The sequence below is a fragment of the Pleurodeles waltl genome, chromosome 11 (assembly GCF_031143425.1).
Source record: "Pleurodeles waltl isolate 20211129_DDA chromosome 11, aPleWal1.hap1.20221129, whole genome shotgun sequence".
In the NCBI taxonomy this organism is placed as follows: Eukaryota; Metazoa; Chordata; class Amphibia; order Caudata; family Salamandridae; genus Pleurodeles; species Pleurodeles waltl.
This window is the reverse complement of record NC_090450.1, coordinates 437,417,727-437,437,929: the sequence shown is the minus strand read 5'-3', so window position 1 is coordinate 437,437,929 and position 20,203 is coordinate 437,417,727.

Genomic DNA, 20,203 nt, shown 5'->3' with positions numbered 1-20,203 from the left:
CCAAGACCAAGCAGTGGGCAACCCACCCAATTGAGAGACTTGAGAGACTGTGGCTTTGCACTCCCCGGGACCACGCAGTGGGCATGGAGCCCCCTTGAGGAGCAGTGGCGTTATTCCTCTCCTGGCTGAGGTGCCCCTCCCCCTTCCCCATCCCCCTGAGGTGTCTGTGTGTTTTCGACCTGATGTCCCTGCAGTGTTCTCTCCATATTGAGGCAGGAGTCAAGTGTGGGCTTGGCCCATGATTTCTGGCCCAGTGGGCAACGGACATTTGCAAAGGACAATGTATGACCTTATGTACATATTGTATATTTTTGTGAATACTTTTTTTGAATTGTTACGTATATCTGACTATTTCTAAAATATCACTGTTTAACTCAATTCCTTTTGTCCTTGCGTTCTTCCAGGGGGTTACGGGGTGTAAATGTAATGTTGATGCATGTGTTTGTGTGTATGGTGTTGTGGGTGAGGGTGGGGGTGTTGCATGTGTGTGTCACTCTCTTCTTAAACCCACCCTCCGCTGTGTGCTCGGTGCAGTACTCACTGTGGTCGTCCGCCGCCACCTTTGACACTCCTGGTGTATGAGGAGGTACACTAGCATGGGGAGGACCTGTAACTCGGGCTCCATGGCTTCCTGGTTCTTCGTTGAGTGTTGAGAGGTGAGTGGTTTCCCTTCCAAACACTGTTTCCGCTGTGCTTTTGATGGCGTTGGTATGCCCCGGAAAGCTGGCGGATTGGCGGGTTGTAATGGGGTGGGCAGTACATTGCCTTCCGCCTCTCTGTCAGCAGTGACCGCCGCGGTGTTGGTCGCTACTGCCGTGGTGGTCAAAGTGTTAAAGTGGCTGTCTATTATGGCGGTTTCCGCCGTGGTCGTGATCCCATTTTGTTTACCATCGGCCTGTTGGCGGTATTACCGCTGCTTTAACACCGACTGCCAGGGTTGTAATGAGGGCCAAAGTGTCTATGATCAACAATGGTTGCAGTATACCGGAACCTACTTTCAATTTTAGGGTGGCCACTTTGGAACATGGGTTGGATACACCACCTAGGTTCATCCTAGTCAAACACTACACCTTCTAACCTAGCCCTTAAGTCCCAATCCACCACAGACGTACATTTCTAAAGCCTGCTAGCACCTCATGGGAGGCACATAGAGATGCATAAAGTGTCAGGTAGAGGCCACCAGCTCAATTGTAGGCAATGCCTCTTGTAGCTTGTTGTATCCCTATTCCTTGAACAGGAGATCAGACTTATGACCCATGGAGCCCACATTTTTTTGTATTGGGTACAAGAGGGAGCACCTCCAGTCCTTCCGGTCTCCGGTCAGGTCACAGACAGATGGTTTAGGTCGTTTCTTTTCTTCCATAGGTCCAGCTGTGTTCTGAAGTGGGTCCATGGAAATGCCACATTTGTGCCTGACAATAGCTGGGGGGTGTCAATGACTCCTAGGCCTTTGATGGTGTTGACCCTGAAAAATTTTGGTTGACAGTTTAAGTGGGGCATTCCCCAGTCACTTTTGAGAGGAGTACTACTGTTACTGAATTCTAACACCTGGATACAAAAACAAATAGGTAATAGATCTCTCATTTCTAGAAAAATAATGCCCATCAAAGCCTTAAACATGGTTGTGTTCTTGCACCATTTCGCTTCAGTTTATTTCTAGAAAATAAAAAAAAACAATCACTCAATGAGATGAAGAGTCATCCTGCATGTCTAGGCTACCTACATCTAAAACACTTAATGTACACAGACAACACGTTCCTGTGCAGGCAAAAAAAAAGTCAGGCTGCAGAGATTAATAGATGCGCTCTCGAAATACGCCCAAGAGAACAATTTGCAAAATTAAAAGGAAGAAAGTTAAAGTTATTTCAATATCACCAAGCAATAACCATAACATAAATTGGTCACTTCAAGGGCTGCCTCACAAGAATGTAGAAGTTTACAAATACCTGGAGGCCCTGATGGATAAGAAAGGATCTTCTTTCTCACAGGAGCATCACCTTATAAGGAAGACCAATGCCTTCATACCCGCATTTCGCATCTTATATAACAATCTAAATGGCCCCACCTTAATATCAATGTTGACTGGCCTGGCCTTGAAACATGTACCAAACCTCAGCTACAGTAGCGACAATAGCAAAGCACTATGTGGGCAGGATATAGTCCTGCTTGTAAGTCGTATAATTAAATCATACAGGCAAGTCTTCAAGATCCCATGGATGGCAGCACAGGCCTAGATTGGTTTAGAATGTGGTCTCACAAAGCATGTCATCACTAGGCAGTGTGCCTTCATCAGGTGGTGCTCTAGGCTACATCGTTCTGAAGGAGAACTCCTTCAACAAGACTCTGGGTTTTCAATTGCAAACTTCCCACAGACAGCCTTCGAATCCTATCTGGATAGTTGCATCTGCAATATGGAAACTCACTCTTTTATAGGATCTGTCTCTACCTTATATGGCCTTTACAAAAGTATTAAATAAATTAATGAGGTCAAAATCACTCCTTGAGGACAAGGCAGCTTTGGCTAAACAATCTCACATGTGGAACTTGCTTGACGCCTACAAATCTTTGAAACATGCATCCCATTTTGGAGCCCCTTTCCCTATCTTTATATAACAAAAATTCTTGAACCTTAGGTTTGGGTCATTCACATCACTTGTGGGGCAAACACCTTGGATGGCAAATCAGGGGCAGCCTGTAGGTTGTGTGGTACTCCCAAAAGGGACATAATGCATCTAGTGTGCATTTGCCCAACTTTACAACAGGCAAGCTGTGAAGAAATAGTTTGAAGGACAGGGTATACGTACCTGCAGGCAAGGAATTATCACTTGCTTAACACCAGAGGACACTATGTTGAACTGCCAATCATTAAAATTTCTGTGCGGGTTCCCATCGATCATTGATATTGGTCATGGAGGTGGCTAGGAGTAAAAATAAATCTTTTTCACCTCGTTTTCTAATGTTCTTACAACAGTTTTACTTTGAGGAAATTATTTTTATCATGTTTTTATAGTATAGAAATTGCTCAATAATTGGAATGGTTTTAATTAATCTGAATCAATACACTTAAACTTAAAAAATGACTCCTAGGCACCCATTAACCAATTTTATAAAAGTTCCCAGGGCCAATCCTACCAACTTTGGGCATTTTCAAGGTGGCAAAAGTCTTTTGTACTACGATAATGCTAGTGTCCTCCAGCATACAACACTAAAATCCAGTTTGAGGCAGCCACTGTACCCACAGTGTACCTAGAGACAGAAGTCTGGTAGGACAAGAGCTGGATTCTTCAGCAACCAGACAATGGATAGGCACAAATTTTCTTGGCATTCTGTTCCCTTCCTTTCAATTGCATCCCAAGTGTTATAAATAATACTAAGAGACAGGGATCTGGTAGGACAAAAGCAGGAATCTTCAGCAACAAATAGTGGATACTGTCTCAACTTTCTGTGCTCTCCCTTTCAAGTGTTACATTTGGTTTAGCAGACCTGTCAACAAGAATTGTCACTGCTGTCAAAAGGAGGCCCACAACCCCACCCTGGATATTCTGAGAAGCTCAAAGGAGGCATGTCTGCCCATTCAAGTCAATTTATATTGTTTGCTCCTGGGTCCTGGGAGGCATATCACACCTTTTTCATACCTATTCAAAAGCTAAACATTGACCGAGAGCTAGCAGAGAACAGTGCTAATTAACCTTCTGACAGCTCAGACAGCTAACAGTAACTTTTTTAAAGTGACTTTCCCATAATATGTATTTAAAATCTGAATCTCCATTGGATAGCAGTCTCATTCCCATGACACAGTATTGAATTTTAATCTGTACTCCGGTTTTCTAAATAGGGCAACTAGGCCTGCACAATGAGAAATAGCTCACATGTTAACATTATATTTCTACATATCCTTTTTAAATATCATGCATCTTGTCTTGTGGGAAATGAGCACTACATACTGGTGTCTTGGTAATATTTAAAAGGGAGGTTTTGACCGGTCAAAAGGGTTTGTTCTGATAGGTCGAACTACAGCCTTTGTACTGCTACAGTCAGGCTACAATGGTTGGCTTGAAACCATGTCCGCACAGCTACTGTAGTGGATGGCCCAAAACGTGCTGCAGTCCACAAGTGGCATTCAACTTCCGGGTGCTGGGTACACTTTGTGCCACACACTGGGTACTTATAGGGAAGTTACATGTACCTATTAGGAATATTTCAATTTGACCATGTTTAAAGAAAAGCACAGGCAATTTGCCACTGGTTAGTAGGGTTAAAGTGCAAAGAGTTCTAAAGTCAACAAAAATAAGGGGCTTAGCAAATGGCGCAGAATCTGGGAGGACCAACAGAAAAGGTGGATATCCAACATTCACTGTAAACAGTATATTGTGCTTATGGCTGTGTGTCTCTCACTAACCCTCATCATAAATAAGTGTGCACCTTTGACCCCAGTGCCCAGAGTGCTACTCCTTTGGTGCTACCCCCTCAAAGTATCCATGAGTTCCCAGTGTCTCTGAGCCCAGCATTGTCAGAACTGCAAATTCCAACTCTATATTTTTGCGATCGGTGCCACAAGAGCTGTGCTTGCTGGAGGAGGGTGTATGGCAGGTGCTACTCTTAGTCCCTGCTCATCTGCATACTTGTGAATGGGAGCGCAGAAAAAGCTCATCCAACAGTTGAATTAAAATCCACACTGCCCCCATGACACACCACCATCCTCACTCCTGCATCACTTCTGACAGAAAAGGAACCCACACAGCAATCACTTGCTCCAATCAAGTTATAAACATGGGCTGATTTGGGCTTGTTATGTTTCCCCAAAGGAGGGAAAACATACAGCACTGGACCTGGTATTCCCAGATCCAACAGCTATTCTCCCTTTGACTACTAAGTGACTCATAATCCCAGATGGAGGTGTGGGCATACTGGCTGGATTCCAGTCCTCCAGTATCTTCTCACCTATGTCTAGGGACTCGTTATGGGGCCCTTTATTGCTTATTCATCTGCTAGGTATTTTCATGCAATTTTAAGAACAAAGTACTAAATTGCAGAACAATTTATTTGCAGATTCAACAACAAATAATTATTAAACTCTGGATTTCATGAGAACATCATTCTAATTGCCACTCATAGATGGCAAATCCTCATAGACTGTCAATTCTCCCTCCAAATGTCTTTTGGTTTAGTCCAACACACATAGTAGTTAACTGGTTTGCAGTACTCTTTTATTTTCAGAATTGTTGATTTTATATTTTAACAGTGTTACGATTGGCAACGGGTTCAGTGATAATAACACCCACCGGATTGGAGAGTCTTTTGGAATTGACCCTAGGCGGGTACCAAAGGAGGCTTCCAATTACTGGGTGCCACAAATACTATTTACTTCCAAATTTTGCAAAAGCTACTGTTCATTTTTGTAGACAATTTGGGAAAGTTATAGCTGATATTTAATACTTGCCTCAAACAAAATTATATGAGAATGTCACTAAAACCGCGCCAACTTCATATATCTATGTTTAATATTATGGCCCTCATTACAACCCTGGCAGTAAATCCCACTTTCCGCCATGCAGAAGACCGCCAACATACCGTTGTGGCACCGGAATTCCGCTACAGGTATTATGACCCACAGCCCGGAATCCGCAACAATACAGACACCCACAGAAGTCCGCCATACCAAAGGTCAGTGATAAACTGGCAATACCAAAACCTACACTGTCACGCCAACAGGAAAACGCCCATAGTATCACGACACACAAATCAACGTGGCGGTCTTTCAACCGCGGTAAACCATTGGTGGTACTCACCCCTGCGCTCAAAGTACACACACACTAACAAAACACAACCACATTCGACAATTCAAAATACACACACCTGATACACATACACACACCACACACACACACAATCCAATATAAAGCACACACCCACATCACCCACAACCCCTTACAACCAGAAATTTGAAAGAAGGCCAGAGAGAGAGACTACCTTACACAACACCAGCATCCACAGACACACAACACCATCACTCATACAATCATCCAGGTACCTCAAACAACACACACAACACATCCCCTAACACTTCACAACAGACACCATCTCACACATCATCCACACCACATCATGGCACCCCAAAGACACCGCAGATTTTCAGAGGAGGAGCTCAGGGTCATGTTGGAGGAAATCGTCCGGGTAGAGCCACAGCTATTCGGATCACAGGTGCAGCAGACATCCATTGCAAGGAAGATGGAGCTATGGCACAGAATTGTCGACAGGTTTAATGCAGTGGGACAGCATCCAAGAACACTGGATGACATCAGGAAGAGGTGGAACGACCTATGGGGGAAGGTACGTTCCGTGGTATCCAGACACCAGATTGCTGTACAGAGGACCCCCACCTCCTCCCCCACAACTAACAACATGGGAGGAGCAAGTCTTGGCAATTATGCATCCTGAGGGCCTGGCAGGAGTAGCAGGAGGACTGGACTCTGGTAAGTCAAATCTTTACCGCTTTATTCCCCACCCCACCTGTATGCCATCACATACTCCCACCCTCACCCTCACACCCATCACCCCAACAACCCACACATACCCCACTAACACAACCCACACATCCCAAAACCAAGCCCTGCATGTAACACCAATGCATGGACACCCATCACCAAAGCATGTCCAGTAGAGAGACTCACTCATACCCCAAAATCACCAATCACGCAAGGGCCAAGCCAATAATGCAAGCACAGGAGTAGAGGGTAACTCACCCACTGCACAAGATGGCACACACACATACAATAACTATGCATTTACACCCCAACAGGACCCCTACCCAACGTCACCGGACAGGAGGTGCCAGACATATCCAGTCCCCCCACTGAAGAGGCCCACAGTGATGACAGCAGCTCTGCACGCCTGGATCAAGATGACCAGCCCAGCCCATCAGGGACCTCGGGACAGTTGGTTCCCCTGACAAAGTCACAAGCCACCACTGAACCTCCCCCCTCAGGAAACTCCACCACAGCACCCACCCAGCGGGCCAATCCCTCTGTCCCCAGGACATGTCAATCAGCAGTGTGTCCACCGCTACAGGGATCCCAGGCAACCCCACTCACACAGGACGATCAGGGACCTGGGGGCAGTGGCAGTGGGCACACGGTTCAGGGGACAGAGGCACAGGATAACAGGGAAGCTGGGAGGACTGCTGTGCGACAGGGGGAGGACAGGCCCAGGGAACCGACACTCCACAAGGCACTCTCCAACATCATGGGAGCTTACCACCATTCCCAGGAGACCATGGGCATGGTACTGGCCAAGTTTCAGGAGACCCAGCGGCTGCAGGAGGAACACTACCTGGGGATCAGGGAGGACTTGAAGTCCATCGACAACACCCTGGTCACCATTGCAGGGGTGCTGGCAGATCTTCTCAACACCAGGAGGGACACAGTGGCATACCAACGGGCCCCTGACACTAGCCTGGACAATGAACAGCCCTCCACCTCCTCCGGCGCTAGTGGACAGAAGGCACCACCACAGGAACAACAGGACATCAGCACCCCACCACCTGCAGATGGAGAACCACCCCGCAAACGGTCCTTGAGATCCAGGAACAAGACAGAGAACATTGCCAAGACCCCCGCCAGGAACTAAGACCCCCCTGAATGTCACACTTCTGTCCCACTTTGACACCCTGTCCACCTGAAACTGCCATTGCTCCACTTCCTATCCCCCATTGGACAATGCACCTGTGAAACAAATAGACTGGACTCTGCCATGGACATTCCTTCACCATCACCCCAGCCCATTTTACAACCCCCTCCATTTATTTGCACAGAAATAAACACACTTGAATCACCAAACAAGCTGGAGTCAGTCTGTGCTTTTATAAATGTGTAATTGCAAAATCTCTGGAATATAGGAATGTCAATGTACTTGTTCACATACCAATGTATCACAGCTGTAGGCCAGCAGTAAACATAGCAGAGGGCACAAAGTGAGACCCAGACCTGTGAAATGGAAAGCCAAAGTCAGGGTCCATACACTGAGTGAAAAATTACAGACTTCTGCTAGCTCCAACAATAGTATGAGATGTGGGAAGCAGTTACATCTTCTTACCTGTGTCTCACTGGAAGTATTGCATGATGATGTTGTTTCAATTGCCGACATCTTCTTCTTCTGCCTCCTCTTCTTCACTGTCCACAGGATCCACAGCTGCCACAAGACCACCATCTGGCCCATCCTCCTTCAGAAAAGGCACCTGGCGTCGCAAAGCCAGGCTGTGCAGCATTCAGCAGGCCACAATTATCTGGCACACCTTCTTTGGTGAGTAGTATAGGAGCCACCTGTCAGATGGAGGCACCGGAATCTGGCCTTCAGGAGGCCGAAGGTGCGTTCTATAATCCTCCTAGTTCACCCATGTGCCTCATTGTAGCGTTCTTCTGCCCTTGTCCTGGGATTCCTCACTGGGGTCAGTAGCCATGACAGGTTGGGGTAACCAGAGTCACCTGCAAATGTCGAGGGACAACTGTTAGACACACACTACCCTTAGGGACAACCCCATACCCAGACACCTATGTCAACTGTGTTGGGACCTTGGCCTCACCTATTAGCTACACACGGTGTCTCTGGAGTTGCCCCATTACATAAGGGATGCTGCTATTCCTCAAAATGTAAGCGTCATGCACTGAGCCAGGATACTTGGCATTCACATGGGAGATGTACTGGTCTGCCAAACACACCATCTGCACATTCATCGAATGGTAGCTTTTCTGGTTTCTGTACACCTGTTCATTCCTGCGGGGGGGGGGGTACAAATGCCACATGTGTACCATCAATGGCACCAATGATGTTGGGGATATGTCCCAGAGCATAGAAGTCACCTTTCACTGTGGGCAAATCCTCCACCTGAGGGAAAACGATGTAGCTGCGCATGTGTTTCAGCAGGGCAGATAACACTCTGGACAACACGTTAGAGAACATTGGCTGGGACATCCCTGATGCCATGGCCACTGTTGTTTGAAAAGACCCACTGGCCAGGAAATGGAGTACAGACAGAACCTGCACTAGAGGGGGGATTCCTGTGGGATGGCGGATAGCTGAAATCAGGTCTGGCTCCAACTGGGCACACAGTTCCAGGATTGTTGCATGATCAAGTCTGTATGTGATAATGATGTGTCGACAGGTCCACCAGGGGTCTGTACACCGGAGGATGCTGCCATCTCCTCACCTGTCCCAGTAGACGTACCCTATGGAGGAGAACAGCGAACAGAGGGTCATCCAACACTGAGGTACTACAATGTGTTATTTGCTGAATCGTTGGTAATTCGCAATGTTCGGGTATCTGTCTGTATTCCTGGCCTAGATAGGTGTGACACAGTTTTTATCCATCCCATGTGGACCCCTGAAATGGCGGCTGCCTGAGCTGTAAGGTGGGACGGGGGAAATGAGGTAACTGTGCTGGCGTTGTGCACCATTGCGGTGGGCGGTCAAAGACCGCGGTGCAATTCAGCATTGGTTAACATTGGGTCCCAGGAGCCAATGATGATGTACACCGGCGGTGACGGTATGAGCCGCCGCGGACGTGACCATGATTTTCTATCTGTTCACTCACTTGATACCTGACCTTCAACAGGAGAGGACCTACACTGCAAGTGCTGCTGTGACCTGTGTCTGGAAGCGACGATGGCTACAGTGTCTGGGGAAAGGGCCCCTGCCTTCACTTTGGAGGAGTTGGAGAAACTTGTAGATGGGGTCCTCCCCCAGTACACGCAACTGTACGGTCCTCCAGACAAACATATGAGTACACTGTGAGCATGCTGCGTGGGCAATGCCTGTTTTGAGTGGTGTGGATGGAAGATACATGGGGGGCTGAGGCCTGCATGTGCGGATGGTGAGTGTATGTGCGTCTGGGTGGGAACTGGTGGGCAATGAGTATGACGGTCCGGACGGGTGAGTAATTTCCTTTCCTCCTGTACCTTTCCTCTAGGTCAGCGCCCACCAGAAGAAGGGTATTTGTCATGCCATTGCCAAGGATGTCCGGACCCTGGGGGTCTACCACAGACGGAGCACCCACTGCCATAAAAGATGCGAGGACTTGTGCCGCTGTAGCAAGAAGATGGCGGAGGCCCAGCTGGGGATGGCCTCCCAACGTGGAAGGGGTGCCCGTCGCACCATAACCCCCCTGATGTACTGGATCCTGGCGGTGGCCTATCCGGAGTTGGATGGGCGCTTGAGGGCATCACAGCAGCCACAAGGGGGTGAGTACATTCTCATTTAGCTGACTCTGCGAGCATTACGAGGTGTCTGGGTGAGGGAGGTGGGCAGTGGGTTCCTCTAGGCCAGGGCGAACTTGGTAGGCAAGGTCCATTTTTAAGCAGGCTCTGTGGCACCCCAATCCCACTAGTGGTAATAGCCATCTACACCTAGTCAGGCTCCTGTTACTTCAGGTGTGCAGCAATTGGGCTGAGGCCTCGTACCCCATGGGCATGTGAATTTGCCAGGAACTGTGAATCGCGTAGTGGAGAGGGCTGCTCCCTGTGTGTTGTGTCCTCCAACGGTAGTGGTGTTGCATGCACTGAACATGTTTTTCTTCTGTCTTCCCCTCCCTTTTTGTTTTGTCTCCCTGTTCTTGTGTGCAATAGCATCATCTGGCAGAGGAGCAGTGGCACCGGAGCAGGAGGAAGCTGCAACCTACTTGGCCCTGGAGGGTGAAGCAACGGAATCTGAAGCCACCAGTGGGACGGAGGGTGAGGGGAGCTCCACGATGGGGACAGGAGCATACACCAGTGACAGTGACTCCTCCTCTGATGGGAGCTCCCTTGCGGTGGTGGGCACCTCTGTGCCCACCGCTTCAACAGGTACAGCCGCCACCCCCCCTACCAGCGCCGCCCTCCAAGCACCATCTCAGCGTGTGTCCCGTGCCCGCTCACCCAGGAGGGTAGGCATCTCCTTCACCCCAGACACTTCAGGCCCTGTCCCAGTCAGCCCTGCTGCCTTCAGTGAGGAGGCTATTGACCTCCTGAGATCCCTCACTGTTGGGCAGTCTACCATTTTGAATGCTATCCAGGGTGTTGAGAGGCATTTGCAGCAAACAAATCCATACATGGAGGGCATTCATTCTGGGCAGGTGGCCCAACAGAGAGCATTTCAGGCTCTGGCCTCAGCACTGATGGCAGCCATTGTCCCTGTGTCCAGCCTCCCCCCTCCAACTTTCTCCACCCCGACCGAATCCCCTCTACCTCAGTCTATCCCAAGCACACCAGCATGCCCACTCATCAACACACAAGAGTGGACATGTCAAACTTAAGCACCACACATCCCACATGCACTCACACAAGCACCATCCCCATGCAGCCACAGCAACTTCTACTGCCTCCACTGTGTCCCCCTCCTCCACGTCCTCCTCCACCCTCCCTGTCTCGTCTCCACTCACACCTGCATGCACTACATCCTCAGCCGCTACCTCCATCACCAGCACGCCCATCACCACACACCGCTCACGTGCAATCACCACCCCCACTACCATGCACACATCCTCAGTGTCCTCTCCCAGTGTGTCTGTGAGCCCTCCTCCCAAAGTACACAAACGCAGGTACACACCCACCCAACAGCCATCCACCTCACAACAGCCTCTGGCCCATGCACCTTCACCCAAATTCAGCGAACGTACACCTCCTACAACCACTACCTCTTCCTCCACTCCCAAACCCCCTCCAGCTTCCCGTCCCAGTGTGTCTAAAAAACTTTTCCTGGCAAACCATGACCTCTTCCCTTCACCTCCACCCCCGTCCTTCACCTAGGGCCAGGCTTTCCAGGTCCCAGCCCAGCACCTCAGCCACCAAATCCCCAGGCACAGTGGTGCCAGCAACTGCGGGGTCATCGAGTGCGCCACCCATCAGGGCTGCCAGTGTGCCACGTAGCAAGGTCAAGGACATTCCACCACCTGCCAAGGTGAAGAAGGTGCCCACATCCCAGAGGGAGAAGCCGCACCTACCAGCCACCAAGGGCTCCGCCAAAACAAAAGGGGACAGTGGCAAGACACCCCCGGCACCATCAAAGGTGGGGAAGGGACAAAAGCAGAAGAGCAGGTCAGGACACTGCACGGTGGCACCGACTGAGGGACTAGTGTCACCCCTTCTGTCCACGACTCCACCAACCTGTACGGCGGCAAACACCGCAACCTGTCCCGCCACCAGCACCGCCACCAGAATCGCCACCATCACCACCACCTGCACAGCCACCTGCACCGCCACCTGCATAGCCACCATCACATCTGCAGCCTCAGCAACAGTCCCCAGCATCTTCCCCAGTGGGCAGCTGTCCGAGGCTGCAGGAGACGTCCTGCTGTGTCCCTCAACCGGTGCTGACCCATGCACCACCGCCAGCACCGCCGCCACAGACACCGCCGCAAGCACCGCCACCAGCCCTGCAGCGTGCTCGGACAGTACCACCGCTGACATGGCTACCATCCCCAGTGGTCAGTCGTCTGAGGGAGGAGGAAACTTCCTGGACCCTGCCTAGCTTCCATGAGGCATGACTTCCATCACTGTTTGCACCTGCAGGTGGAAGGCGAAGCCGCAGCAGTGTGGGGTATGTCTCTGCCTCCATGGCATATCATGCTACCTGTTCCTGGGCTATCTCGTGGCACACACACCCAGGTGAGGGAATGGGACCGGCCACACTGCATGTGGGGCACTCTGGGTACCATGCCCCCTCCAGAACCAGTGGAGAAATACATCTACTACCTCAGTCCTTGGCAGGATGAAGCACTCTGGGCACCATGCCCCCTCCAGAACCAGTGGAGAAATACATCCACTACCTCAGTCCTTGGCAGGATGAAGCACTCTGGGCACCAGGCCCCCTCCAGAACCAGTGGAGACTGTTATCCACTTGAGAGACTGTGGCTTTGCACTCCTCAGGATAAAGCAGTAGGCAAACCACCCACTGGAAAGACTTGAGAGACTGTGGCTTTGCACTCCCCAGGATAAAGCAGTGGGCAAACCACCCACTGGAAAGACTTGACTGACTGTGGCTTTGCACTCCCCAGGTTACAGCAATGGGCATGGAGCCTCCTCGTGCGGCAGTGACGTCATGCATTCATCCGGCTGAGGTGCTCCCCTTCCCTTCCCCCTGAGTTGCCTGTTTATTTTCCATCTGATGCACCAGCAGTGTTCACTCCGTTTCGAGTCAGGTATCTTGTGTGGGCTTCGCCCATGCATTTTGGGACCACTGGTCCACGGACAATGATTGGTACACTGTCCGGACTTGTGTAGTTGGTGTACACATTTGCATATACTGAATTTTGAACTTTCACTATCAGATTTTTCATGATTACAACCGTTACAATCATTTCCTTTTGTCCTTGCATTCTTCTAGAGGGTGGGGGTGGGGGTGTATATGTAATGTTGCAGCATGTATTTGTGTGTATGTTGTTGTGGGTGGGGGTATTGCGTGTTGCATGTGTGTGTGTGTCACTCTCTTTTTCCTCCCCCCTCCTGTGTGTTGGAGGTGCAGTACTCACCGTGGTCGTTGACGGCATCTGTCCTGCTCCTGATAGAGCAGGAGGAAGACCAGCATTGGTAACACCTGTAGTTTGAGCTCCATGGCGTCCTGGTTCCTCGTTGGGTGTCGAGAGGTGAGTGTTTTCCCTTCTGTGTACTGTTTCCACCTTGTTTTTGATAGAGTTGGTTCCACTCCAGAAAAGCTGGCGAATAGGCCTGTTGTGATACGGTGGGCGGTACTTTGTCCTCCGCCTGTCTGTTGGCGGTTACCTCCGCGGTGTTTGTTTCTACCGCCATGGCGGTCGGAGTGTTAAAGTGGCTGTCTATGTTGGCGGTTTCTGCCATGGTCATGATTCCATTTTTTTTCCCGCTGGCCTGTTGGCGGTATTACCGCTGCTTAAACACCGACCGCCAAGGTTGTAATGAGGGCATATATGTCCATTCATATCACAAAGAATTACAGCTAGGCAGATGTCAATAATGGAGTTGTTTTCAACCAAGATTCTAAATGATATTAAACAGATAGGAGTGAAGTTCAAGCTATTGGATATGTATACACAGAACTCCTCAAAATTGACAACAGCTGAGCAAGCTTTTGACACTGTATATGGATCCCATACCCACTCATATTAGTTTCTAAAGTATGGATTGTCAGAAGGGAGGGGCGGACAGTTTTCCCTCACCTATGTCAGCTGCTGTCTCCTATGTTGAACATTAAAAATGACTAATAGGTGGGGTCCTATTACCTGCCTTCACCATCCTCTGACCATCACTTCCCTCCCTCATCCTGCCAAATATAAAAGCATATTATCTGCCACCCTACCCGACCTCTTGTAGCAGTATACTCTTGTCTCCTGCACAAATGAAAAAAACGTCTGATTTCCTATCTCCCTTTCTCACACTCCCTTCCCTTTGTGAATGGTGTCAGTAGCTTCAGGATGATTATGCCCCCCCAATGTTTTCACAGATGTGAATCTGTTGTTTGTTTTCTAAAGCATTACCAGTTCCTATAAGGAATATGTGCTGCATTATAAAATGTTTCCTGTTTGTGAATGCAAACACAAGAATGGTGGCCTGCTCTTCCATGCAGGTCAGCACATGCTTACTTACAACCAATAGCAGAATGTCACAAATAGCAATCTGTCTCATTAATATTCATTAGGCAGTCCATTCTGTGCTCCCTATGACTGGAGATTTAAAACACCTATTTGTTCCTAGGTCACTTTGCAAAATCAGAGGCAGGTTACAAAGTGTCATTGCACCACTTCCAAACAAATTTGTGTTCTGCCTTTCATGCCAATAGCGAGTAAAGAAAATATGACTGTGAATGCAGGTTTCTGTAATTTCCTCTTGATGAGATTTCATTAAGCTTTGCTTGCATAACTTTTTTAATGGGGAGAGATATCACACAGGAAACCTTTGAACTGTAATGTAGCTACAGTGTCGTCCATGAAAGGTGGGGAGGATTGAAAAAGTGCTTCACCTACAGTTCCCAAAATAGCTAGAAGCAGCCCTTGAAGGTTGCACTGCGCTTCTATTCCTGCATGGTCTTGCACACGTTGCCAGGGGTGGCTTCTCCTTAAGAGCGGAGGAGTGTTGCATTCCCGCCAGCAGCTGCAAAACCTTTAAAAGAAAATGATAATAAACTGTTTATTATCGTTTTCTTTGATAGGGCGGGCCACTGGGGTGGCGTGCACTGAGGGGGTTTTTACAGCACTCCCCTTCACTGAGCATGTATGTTTGGCTGCTTGTCTCCCCCTCAGTGCACGCCACCCCTGTGGCCCCACCCCTTTCAAACATAGTTTATTATCGTTTTCCTTGAAAGGTTTTGCGGCTGCCGGTTCTGGCGGGAGTGGGGGGGGGGGCAATGCTCCTCTGCCCTTATGGGGGAGCCACCCCTGGTAAATCTGGAAAACAAAGCAAAATCAGTGTGAACTGACCCACATTTTCTTAAACTTAATTCCAAAAATTCTAACAGGAAGCGTCAGTGGGGCCAGTAACTTTTATGAATAATGGAGTGGCCCAGGTGGGCCAACATCCACACTCTCACTTCCACCTATCCACTCAGAAGCGAACACACATAATCACACCCACCCATCAACAGGAACACTCACTGACACCCACATTCTCATCCACAAGCTCATACATGGACACACCAATCCACACATGTGCAAATGCACATACATGCACATACACCAAACATTTAAAAAACACTTACTGGCCCTCTGTAGTGGGGACAGGAGCAGCATGTAGCAGGAGAGGGAAGAACAAAAACACAGGAAGAATCTGGAGGCTTCAGGAAGGAAGGAAAAAGTAAAAGATCCCGCCACCTCCTCTCACTGCCTAACCTTATTACAGGTAAACCAATAGGAGACCTTCCCTTACACCTCACAGAGTGGGGTGGGGTTAGTGAGGCTTCCTGGTCCCACCCCCCTCTGTGACAAGGTGTCATTGATAGACAGTCAGCACTGGGTATTTTTGGTTTAAACCTGAAGCACCCAGGTCTCATTTCATAGGTTATGCTCCCTCTCATCATGAGGGGGGACCTCACAGGGCTTTGCCAGGCTAAAAGAGTCACTGCCCTCAGGGCTGTGAAATTTTCAGTCTGGCAAAATTAGGCTCAGGCTGTCAGGCAAGTCTACCTTAGCACATGCAAAGTGCCTGGCTGACTGACTCTGACATGGTGAGTGTTTGTCAGGATGATCTTGGCTCAGCCTGACATGCTCTCTTCGTGGTTTGGAATATGGAGGGGTTTGGAGTCCTGTGGCCCATAATCACAGATCACTCCTACATATTTTGCATGCTGGAACAATAATTGGTGAAGTGCTAGTCCTTCTATTTCCATGGACCTTGCATTATGATTGTTTTTACACAGTCCTCATAACAAATATAGGGAGAATGGTTTGGTGCTTCATGACCTGATAAACCATTACATTCAGACCGGAAAAGCACTCATTTTTTAACAAAATTACTTTCACCTAAGGGGTCCCTTAAGGCTACATAGTGCATTGAATCTTCCTTTTCCAGATTAACGCTGAAAATAGTGGCTACCACCCAGGTATTTTTTTTTTGTTTTTTGTTTTTTGTTTTTTGCAAACAGTGCCTCAGTTATGGATTCTGTGACATTTGCCTTACTTGGTATCACACATCAAATATATAATGTTTATTGTATTGGTTCAGTAATCCAATTGGTCATGATTTCTAGGCTGACTAGTGCACATGGGTTTGGTGGGAATGGTTCACAGTTGAGCTTGTTGTTTGTACATGGTCTGTGAACATAGCAGTGTGGGATGCTAGATCCTATTCTCTAAACAACCCGTGACACCAGGATGCCAATATTTTGGATTTCTCAATGCTTGTTTTTATCCAAAACATCCACAATGTCTGCACAAGTGGGCGCCAGGTATTTCAAAATGCCCACCATGCATGCTTGCATAAGGGGATGAGAGACGACCCTATAGGGAGAATAGTGGGTGTACACATGTAAGAGAATTCAATAAGTGCGTTCTCCTTCTTGGAGAGGTTTGAGAGAGGCATACAATTGGTGTTCCACCTCCTGTTTGGTACATATTTACAACATCTCCAATGGACTTTGTGCAATCTTGCATTTTTAAATAAACTGGAGCAAAAGGATTCTATAGTTATGGTTTAACTCACCTGCTCATGCAGATGAGGGTATGCTAATATGCTTCTTCCAAGTCCTATCATATTGCCCATGAAATACCTTTACATAAGGCACTGTACAAAAGGTGGCAGCCCTTGTGTCATGGGCCCTAGGGCAAGGTACAATGTGGCCCCTGTGGCTGCGGTTTTACTTATAAAGTATAGCAATGACCAGGGTTCAGTGGCACTCTCAGGCCTCTTGGCCTCGCAACACTGTGTTTGTGCACCAATGGCTTCTATGCCCTTGATTTTATACAAATTTGCCCACTTAGTTTTTATTGGGAATCAGGAAATAGCTTAGACTTCTGGCTTGCAGGCCTGTGTCCCCATCACCTAGCGACTTTTACCCTACTTAGCCTGCTCTGTTTTAGCACATTTATTTAATTATTTCTTCCAAAATGGCTGCTATGTTTATAGTTAGAAAGATGTTTTGATTTCAGGTTATCAGTGCCACTCTGTGAAGGCATCACTATCAGTGTCAAAGAAAAATGAAATACATAGTTATTCACTTCATCTACTTTCCCACTTACGTGTGACAGTAACACATAATGTACCTTTTCATGGAATTGTTTATATAGTTGCCGCCCCAAGTATTCCTTCTTACCTATTGTTTGGGTGATACCTGCGCCAGGGGTCCTACAAGATCTGTATAAATACATCTCACGCATACAGGGTTATCAGAGGGATTCCTACCAGATGCCATCAACACCATCTATTCTACACGTCATCTTGATGCAGACCCAGCCTTTGTGTCGCCACAGTGTCTGATCTAGAGACCTCATTCCAAGGTTGGGGGGGGTCTTCTCATGGGCATGATACTGGCAGATTAGGTTTCTCACACCTAGCTCTCTTCAGAGATTAGTTTCATCATGCTAGGGTTTTAGGGATATTTCACATCTTATAATATTGCAAGATGGTAGTCTTTGTATTTACGACTTTTGTTTTTACAATTTTGTTTCTTGCATTGTTCATTATCCTAATCACCCCTAAGGAAGGTACCAAACAGGCACAGGAAGGTTCTAAAAAGCACTGGGATAAACAAAAGCAAATTAAAGAGAGACCAATTCAGAGAGCAGACTCTCCACACCCGGAGAACTCTCAAAGGAGATAAAACCTCAGAAATAGAGAAAATATAAAAGACCTTGACAGATATACTGTTCCACATCCCTCTCAGGACACACTGGATAGACGTAGCGAGAGAGTGGGTCAGACAGAGCAAAGTGCTGACTACGTGAAACAGAAGAAAGACTCACAGCGGTCTTCAGACAAAAAAGAAGACAAGTCCTCACAACAAAAGCCACAGTTTAAAAAGAAAAAGGTGGCAGCACTGTCAGTTAAAGATGACGGTAAACTTGAGAACATTGATGAAGAACAAGACGTGGGTGGTGACACTGCTAGGCAACACAGCAGAGGTCACGATATGTCACCAGAGTCTGAAAGATCATCTGGATGCGACAGCAACTAGCGACTTTATTGCAGTCAAGAATGTGGACGGGCACATTCTGCCACCCGACAGGGTTTAAAATTTAAATATCCTAATTGAGAGAAACATATAGCACAGCATTAGTTGTGATATCCTATTGGCCAAAAGAGACTGGCCACATAAGCACGTTCGTAAGCTCCCACATGGGGAAGATGTCATTTTCCCTTCTTTCTCTGATCTTGTTCCAGAGGCGGTAAAATAAGCCTACGCTGTCCACTGGGCTTTAGCACAGGCACCTGCTTTATACCGCCACAATGTAGTTTGGGATAAGGATTCTCCTTACCATGTAATACCTGTTAGGTTCACACCCCAATATTAGCTCCAGTATCCTGTTAAACACAATGCTAAAGCTCCAGTGAGGGAAATCTTCACTCAGCTCGAGTACCAGGGAGTATTTGTCACCTGTTTCTCTGCAAAGAATAACCTGTTATTCCTCGTTGCAAAACCCGACCATTCATGCAGAATAGTCTTAGACGGATGTATGACGGAACAACAAATGCGTTTACAATGCATGCCTTTAAAAAGCGGACTTTACAATGACTGCGTCTTTACCACAAATGCCTTTACCATGCATGCCTTTACAACAAATTTAGTTGTAAAAGCATGTTTGGTAAAGTAACATGAATGGTAAATTCTACTCCACCTGACCCCTAAACCTGACATCATACTCAACCTGCCCAAGCCCTTAAAACTGCCCCTTCCAAACCCTGCCCAGAGCCCTAACCCCCAGCCTACCCTGCCCTGCCCTAAAACCTGTCCCAACTTTTCCCCAAAACTACCCCGACCCTCCACCCTGCCCTAAACTCTAAAACCTATCTTGGCCTAAAAATGACCCCACCTGACCTAAAAACTACCTCGACCACCGCCCTAAACCGTAAAACCTACCTTGGCCTAAAAACCCCCCTGCCCTGCCCTGCTCTAAAAACGACTCCCACCCTCGCTCTGAAACTTAAAACATATGCCACCCTGTCCTAAAAACTACCCGATCCCCTCCCCTAAACCCTCAAACCTAATTTGTCCTGTCCTACAAAGTACATCTTCCCCGCCCCAAACCCTTAAAGCTACCTGTCCTAAAACCTACTCCGCCTTGTTCTAAAAACTACCCGGCCCCCGTCAACCCCACCATAAGCCCTAAAACCTACCCTGTCCTAAAAACTACCCCACCCTTTCCTAAAAACTACCCGAGCCCCCATTTTAAACCATAAAACCTACCCTGCCCTGTCCTAACACCTACCCCACCCTCCTGCCTTCACCCTAAACCCTAAAAACTACCTTGCCCTGCCCTAAACCCTACACTATCCTGTCCTAAAAACTACCCCTGCCCCACCCTAAACTCTAAAACCTACCCTGCCCTGTCCTTAAACCTACCTCGCTCTGTTCTAAAAACTACCCAACCCGCTCTAAACCCTAACACCTACCCTGTCCTAAAACCTACCCCACCCTGTTCTAAAAATTACCCCAGCCCAACCCTGAATCCTAAACCTACCCACCCTCTCCTAAAAACTACCCGGCCCCCGGTTTCTGCCTAAACAGTCAAACCTACCCTTCTGCAGTCCTAAAACCTACCCCGCTCTGTCCTAAA